Source organism: Apium graveolens, chromosome 2 (genome assembly GCF_009905375.1).
Source record: "Apium graveolens cultivar Ventura chromosome 2, ASM990537v1, whole genome shotgun sequence".
Classification (NCBI taxonomy): Eukaryota; Viridiplantae; Streptophyta; class Magnoliopsida; order Apiales; family Apiaceae; genus Apium; species Apium graveolens.
Genome location: NC_133648.1, coordinates 171,747,407 through 171,755,892, shown reverse-complemented (window position 1 = coordinate 171,755,892; position 8,486 = coordinate 171,747,407). Strand labels below are relative to the sequence as shown.

Genomic DNA, 8,486 nt, shown 5'->3' with positions numbered 1-8,486 from the left:
CTTTTCCAGACCTTAAGGTAATAGCCTTGACTTGCTCTTTAGCTTCTTTCCTGCCTGGTACTTCCGTGTCACTGGGAAGAGTGCCAGGTTGACGATTGAGCACTGCATTGGCTAATTGACCGATTTGATTTTCCAAGGTCTTGATAGAAACCGCCTGACTCTTGCATAACAGCTTAAGTTCCTCAAAATCAGTACTAGTAGGTACAGCCGTACTTCCCTGTTGAGGATATGATTGCCTTGTAGCATACTGCTGTGGTTGCTGGAATCCAGGTGGGTTAAACTGTTTACTCATTCCTTGATGATATGGTGGCTGAATAGCATTCTGATTATTCCCCCAGCAGAAATTTGGATGATTTCTGTTGTTAGGATGATAGGTCGCTGGCACAGGCTGTTGTTGTCGCTGATAATTATTCACATACTGAACAAATTCGTTGACCAGAGAACACTGATCCGTAGCATGAGAACCTGCACAAAGCTCACAAACCATAGCTATTTGATTAACTCCATATGTAGCCAAAGAATCAACCTTCATTGATAGCGCTTGGAGCTGGGCTGCAATAGCGGTGGCTGCATCAACTTCCAGAATACCTGCTACCTTGCCTGACGCCATCCTCTGAGTTGGGTTTTGATGCTCATTTGCAGCCATCGTCTCTATAAGATTATACGCCTCAGTATAGCTTTTAGCCCATAAGGCGCCTCCAGCTGCTGCATCGAGCATGGGCTGAGATTGGGCCCCCAAACCATTATAGAAACCAGTGATCACCATCCAATCTGGCATTCCATGATGTGGACATTTTCTCAACATTTCCTTGTAGCGTTCCCAATCCTCGCACATAGATTCAGTAGGTTGCTGCGCAAACTGAGTAAGAGCACTCCTCATAGCAGCAGTCTTTGCCATCGGATAAAACTTCACCAGAAACTTTTGCGCAAGATCTTGCCACGTAGTGATGGACCCAGCTGGTTCAGAATGTAGCCAGTCTTTAGCCTTGTCCCTCAATGAGAATGGGAAAAGCCTCAACTTGATGGCCTCATCAGTCACGCCATTATACTTAAAAGTGCTGCAGATCTCGACAAAATTCCTTATGTGCATGTTGGGGTCTTCAGTTGCCGCTCCTCCAAAAGAAACAGAATTCTGCACCATCTGAATAGTGCCCGGCTTGATTTCAAAGGTGTTAGCTTGAATAGCCGGATGAAGGATGCTTGACTGAATGTCATCAATTTTAGGCCGAGAAAAATCCATAAGAGCTGGATCAGCTTGAACAATACGATCTCCCATGTTTACTGGTTCTTTCCGCTCAGTTCCTGAATCCGAATCCTTAAAATCTAACTTCTCCGTAATATCATGAACTTCGTCTGTCTCCTCAGCTGTATCTAAAGTCCTCTTGCGAGCACGAGAACGAGTTTGCATAAACGCTTGCTAAAGTACCTGAAACACAACCGGAAACAATAAGTAACTACTACGTCCTAATCACTGAGTCTTAATGACCAATGATGGTAAGTACATAAACTAAACAAATATGCCGAGTCCCCGGCAGCGGCGCCAAAAACTTGTTAGGGCGAAATCACGCACTAATATTCACGCAAGTATACGCGTTCGCAAGTAATATAGAATACCTTCTAGTTCGTTCCCACAGAGACTCAGACTAACTTATTGTCTAATTAAACTCACTCACCAATGTATGATTACTTCTCAATGTTAAGACACTAACACTTAAGATTGTTGATTAAATATTAACTATAATTAACTACTTAATTAATCACTTACTTAACACTTCAAATTATCAATAATAAAACACTCATGAGATCACAACTTCATTATTACTTCCTTCAATAGCCATTGTTATTACCTTTAGCATGTGACAGTGATGATATTAATCGAATAACACGAAACTGATAAAAGCCAACTTTCATTGTACTAATACCATTCTACCAAGCATCCACAATTAAGATAGAAGTTGAATAGTCATCAATTATGTTGAGTTCCTATATGTCTATAGAAATTGACAACACAACGATTTAAGCACAAGTTATTCCTTTAGATTACATAGGGCAAATAAAACTATTAGAGTTACCCACTAATCATGCACAACATACATGAACCTATGCTAGCATGGCAAGTTCTAAATCTCAAGATCCACCGTCGCTTCACAAGAGATTAACACCCTATCTTATATGTTCGCGACGCACATAAGACGAATACGCATAACCAATACTAGATATCATACAATCATCACACAATAAAGTATTAAATAATTAACTAAAGAATTCCATAATAAATCCGTTGCAACCCCATGATCACGATTAGCCCATAATAGCACTTATCGTCATCATGGGTTCATATGAAATCATGATAAACAAACACAAGAAAATAATAACTAAACTAATTATATTAAAATAGAGTACGTCACAAGAGTAAATAAGTTCAAAGTAAGAAAACTAGCATCCAACGTTACAACGAAATAAGAATCACAAGAAAATATGCTTCCTCTTCGTTGCGGTGTGCTAAATCGGTCTTCTTCCTTATCTCCTTCGCTCCTTGCGTAAAAACACAATCTTCTTCAATCCCCCCTTATGAAAACGTCTCAAATCTACTTATATAATAGTCCCATAAAACTCAGATTACATAGAAGTGGAAACCAAACAGAAGTAGAAGTCCTGAAATAATATATTTTTTTCCCCGACCCTGCGCGGCCGCTCAGCATAGCTGAGCGGGCGCTCAGCTTGCTGTGCGGCCGCTCAGACCTCTACTGGAAAAAATCTGATTTTGCTCCGTTTCTTCGCCGTAATCTGCCTGTTTCTTTCCTCTCGCAATGGTGAACACATGCCAAGGCTTATTCTTGATGATTCCTCCCCCGAAATGCAACTAATACCCTGAAATGCATAAACACTAGAAAACGCATCAAATACACAAAATACTTGATTTCAAGACACCAATTTAAGCCATTTTAAGACGTTCTAAGTGGTATAAAATGCCACTTATCAGCAGCACGATAAGGTGATTGCGTATGCGTCAAGGCAATTGAAACCACACGAACAGAAGTACCCTACTCATGATTTGGAGTTAGCAGCTATAGTTTTCGCTTTGAAGATTTGGAGACATTATTTGTATGGAGAAAAGTGTGAGATTTTCACGGATCACAAAAGTTTGAAATATATATTTACCCAGAAGGAACTTAATATGAGACAAAGGAGATGGTTAGAATTGATCAAGGATTATGATTGCTCGATTAATTATCATCCCGGTAAGGCGAACGTTGTAGCAGATGCGTTAAGTCGGAAGGAAAGGTTAAATGTGTTATCCGTACCTGAAGAGATATATAAAGAATTTCAAAAATTGGAATTGGAGATTAGAATTTACAAGCCTGAGGAAGCAAAAGTGTACAGTATGATTTTCCAACCGGAGTTATTGGAGAAAATAAAGAAATGCCAGAAAGAGGTAATGGATCAAGATATAAATAGTTTGGTAGGTGAGGAATTATCCACGCAACAAGATGATCAAGGTATTCTTAGGTTTTCTTCAAGAATTTGGATTCCACCAGTCACGGAGCTGAAAAATGAAATTTTACAAGAGGCACATAGTTCAAGATATTCCATCCATCCAGGGAGTACCAAAATGTACAGAGATTTAAAGAAGAATTATTGGTGGCCAGATATGAAGAGGGAAATGGCGGAATGGGTTAGTAAATGCTATACATGTCAGAGAGTTAAAGCAGAGCATCAGAGACCAAGCGGATTGCTACAGCCATTGGAGATTCCAGAGTGGAAGTGGGAACATATTACCATGGATTTCATAGTTGGATTACCAAGGACAAGGGCTAATCATGATGCCATTTGGGTTATAGTAGATAGATTTACCAAGTCAGCTCATTTTCTGCCTATAAATGAACGATTTTCGCTCGACAAGTTAGTTCATATATACTTGAAAGAGATCGTAGTTCGTCATGGAGTTCCAGTGTCTATTGTATCTGATCGAGATCTAAGATTTAATTCAAGATTTTGGAAGAGTTTTCAAGAATGTTTGGGAAAAAGATTGAATATGAGTACGGCCTATCACCCCCAAACGGATGGCCAAAGTGAAAGAACGATCCAGACAATCGAGGACATGCTACGTGTTTGTGCTATTGATTTCAAAGGAAGTTGGGATGAGCATTTACCCCTGGTAGAGTTTGCCTATAACAACAGTTATCACGCCAGCATTGGGATGCCACCTTATGAAGCCCTTTATGGATGCAAATGTAGATCTCCAGTATATTGGGACGAAGTAGGAGAACGCAAAATACTCGGACCCGAATTGGTGCAGCAGACAAAGGAAGTTGTTGAAATTATCCAGAAAAGATTAATAGCCGCACAAGATCGTCAAAGGAAATATGCAGACCAGTCAAGAAAAGACATGGAATTTGAAGAAGGAAGCTTGGTATTATTGAAAGTATCACCGTGGAAAGGACTAACGAGGTTTGGGAAGAAAGGGAAGCTAAACCCAAGATATGTCGGACCTTTTGAAATCCTAAAGCGTATTGGCAAAGTAGCTTACGAGTTGGCGTTACCTCCGCACATGGAGCACATTCACAATGTTTTTCACATATCAATGCTTAAGAAATATAATCCAGACTCCAGGCATGTAATAGAATATGAGCCAATAGAACTTCAAGCAGATTTATCATATGTAGAGAGTCCGATAGAGATTCTAGAGGAAAGAGAGAAAGTATTGAGAAATAAAGTGGTAAAGTTAGTAAGAGTATTGTGGAGAAACCCAAAGGTTGAAGAGTCAACCTGGGAGTTAGAAAGTGATATGAGAGAAAAGTACCCTCATTTATTTTCTTAGAGATTCTGAGGATAGAATCCTTTTAAGGGGGGGAAGGATGTAATATCCGGGATATATCGTGTAATTATTTTTGCTATTATATAATTATTATGTGTGTTCAGTATCTATTCTGTGAGTTAATTGTTAAGTGTTATCTGTACTTGAATATTCAAAAAAAATAATATTAATTGAGTATTTTAATTTTTAGATGTCTAAAATAAAATATAGATAATTGTCATATCTTCCTAATTATTTTTATGTTGGTTTATGGATTTATAAGAATCATATGAAATTTCTAAAATCTTTTTCCGGGTAATTAAAATCTATTTTATAAAAACGGGAACCAACCGACGTCAACCGTTGTTACGTTTTTGGAACCCGAAACTCTTTCGAGAACTCCTTCCTAACCTAATTGTAAAATTCCGAGCATATTCCATGTTTCGACTTTTTCGATCCGGCGTACGGTTTGTCCTGCGCGGGTCCCGGCGCAACATTTTCGATACAATATTCGTTTCGGTAAATCAATAAAACCCGTATTTTCGATAAACGGGAGCTTTTTATTAAACTATCACAATTATCACTTCGTAATACGTGTAACCAGGCGCTGAGACCAAGACCGCAGTACAAATTGTACTGATTTGGATAATTATCCCGAAAATCGATACCGTTTGGATCAGTTTTTACAAATAAACGTACAGTTTTATATCCGGAATGATCCAACGGGATACTAATTTTCCGTAATTATAAATAGCCTTTTACCGTATTTTATTTCGTATCAAAATCATTTGCAGACAGATAATTATATAATTTTCAGAGAAAAACCCTAATTTCCTAAAACTGTTCTAAGAATCAAACAAGCATTTGGAGGTGTTATTGAATTCGGTTTGGAAAGCTCGAGTAACCAATCTGAAGGTCTTGAAGAGCTCTACCAGATTCTGTAATCCATACACCTGCAGAAATCAAGGTTATTTTTCTAAAAATTTATTTATTTTCGAATTTATTTTATTAAAAATATGAATTTTTGTTCTGATGATTGTTTGTATGATTTGATGATTGCATGTTGTAGAGCTTGTTTTCCTGATGATTTTCATATGTCATACATCTGATTTGGAGTTCAATAACATGTTCAAATTTGAGTTTGATTTTCGAATTTTAAAATTAGGGTTTATAACCCGTATGAATGTTCTTAATTGAAATTTGGGGGTTTCTTATTCTGTGATAGATTGATGTTGTGTTATAGTGGGTTGTGTTCTCTGTGAAATTTGCAATCTAGTCGTATAAGTTTCATGAACCAACGAGGTCTGTAGAGAAGGGAGTTGTGTTTTGAAGTTTTCCGATGTTCGCCGGAAACTGGAAAATTTCACGGCCAAATTCCGGCCAACTCAGGGATTGTTAGGATGAATTGATTGCATGGTTGTGTTCCTGGTGTTGTGTAGATGAGATCTGGAGGTGATGGTGGCCTGAGCATCCCTGGAACGTGTTCTCCGGCCATCCCCGACTGTTTTCCGGCGACCCCCTGGAAAATTACAGTTTAGTACCTATAGTTTTGAAAACGATGCAGTTTGGTCCCTGTAGTTTCCAGACTTTGCAAAAATTGGATTTCTGTTTTAAAAATGTTTAAAAATCATATTTCCTATTTATTTTTATTATAAAAATTCGTTTTTAATTTCTAAAAATTCTAAAAATTATTATTTTAATTCTGAAAATTATTTTTAATTCACAAATAAATCTAAATTAATTAGTTAATTAATTTCAGTTAATTTCTAATTGATTAATTGGTCAATTAATTCAAAAATTAATTGATTAATTGATTTAATTAATTATTAATTGATTTTAATTAATTATTTAATTAGATTTAATTATTTAAAAATGATTTAAAAATTCTGAAAAATAGTTTCGAGCTTTAAAATATTATTCTAAATTATTTCCAAGGCTCGATAATTATTCTAAAATTATTTCGGAGCCAGGATTGGCCAACCGAACCCTGTTTATTAACCCGAAATTGATCCAACGACCCGTTTTAATTCCGAAAAATGTTTTAAAAATCATTTTAAATACCAGAAAGCCTATTTATGACCCAAGACTTCTTTATAAATAATATATCATTGATTACGTGATGTATTATGTGCTATATGTGACTTGTTAATTGACTGTCGGTCTATATATTCGGTGTTTACTTGATTGTTGCATAACTTTCAATCCGTTAATCGGATTTGGGTAAAACGAAGGGTAGATAGAAGTATGTGTTGAATAGAATTCCATGAGTAAATTATTGATAGATGCTTATGATATGTGAGCAGAAGAGGCAAGACGTAAGAAAGGGAAACAGAGAGTTAAGGAGTAAGACGGTTGTGATTGGAAGCGAGTGCAGTGTAGTAAGCTAATATCAGGCAAGTGTTCTGAACTTTCTCGAGATATTGTAGTATTTGATAGTCAGATTGATATTGCAAGTGCTTTGAAGCACTGAAACCTAAACTCTGATTCCAGTTATTGTTCTTGAGCCATAAACCTTATTCTTTCTAGACCATTGATTGTTGTATACCTAAACACAAATCTCAAGTATACGATACTACTCCATAAATACATGTAAACAAAATCCCAAACACTGAACTGAATTACTTGTACATTCAATCATTGTATCCTATACTTTGAAAGCCCAAATCTTTGAAACCCTGAAATGTTGATTCCTTTGTTATCCAATTCTTTCATTACCCAGCATCCAAGCTTTTAAATTGCCTTATTGATCCTTACAAGGATTGAAACCCTTTCATTGTTAAACATTTATTATTGTTAATGATTTCGGTTATTGTTTATTATTGCATATTCTGTTATTATGTTAGAATTGGATTGTTTTTATAAAATTGTGGACCAGATTCGTGGTCAGACCATATAATGGTCAAGTTAGGCCAATGTGTGCCTTGGATCCAGTAGTTAGAGCAATGTTGTGTGCCTTGCTCGGGGTTAGTGCGTGACTGATCAGCAGCCTAACCTTGGTTTTTAAATTAAAAGTATAATATCCAATTCTAAATCATAATCCATTGTTCAGTTGATATCATAATCATATTCACCTGATGATCATTATTCTCAGTTTTGTCATTGTGACTTGCTGAGCTAGTTAGCTCATTTGTGCGATGTTGTTTATATTCTTTCCAGTTAAAAAGAAACCAGTTGGTAGCGAGGATCCCCAGTCCAGCGCGAGAGCTAGGGGTTCAGGTTGAGAAAGTTGAGCTAGTAGGCTTCTTTTGGGATAATTTAAGTTTGTAAAAGTTTGTAATAATGTTTAATACTCAGTTTGAGTTTGAAATAGTTGGGATTTGAACGGTTTATAATATATTAGTGTGTGTGGCTTGTGTAAATACTTTAACCTGTTGCGGTTCGTGGTGGTTGGTAAGTAGGGTCACTGCATATATTATTATTATCTTTATTATTGTTATAAGCAGGTTATAAATAAGGTGTGTGTGTGGACCCCAAACTTCTGACCCGGGTTTGGAGGGCGCCACAGTTGATAGTGACAATTCACAAGCTGATAGAGGCACATGGGTTGACAGAGACAAACCGGAATGTGGAAGCCTCTAGGAGGAATCAAGAAAATGCAGCATTTCCATTCTGATGCAAACAAGGAAGTATTCAAAGATCTACAGCCAAGCCTAAATTGCATTTGATAGAGAAATGAAGAAGAAACATG

The 8,486-nt window shown here is 36.9% G+C and overlaps 1 non-coding gene across 1 annotated transcript; it reads left to right on the top strand.

The window, feature by feature from the left end:
* Window positions 1-776: 776 nt before the first annotated feature.
* Window positions 777-883, top strand: LOC141709734 (small nucleolar RNA R71). The gene has a single exon (XR_012570297.1). It is a non-coding gene; the product is annotated as a small nucleolar RNA R71 (small nucleolar RNA).
* Window positions 884-8,486: the final 7,603 nt, after the last annotated feature.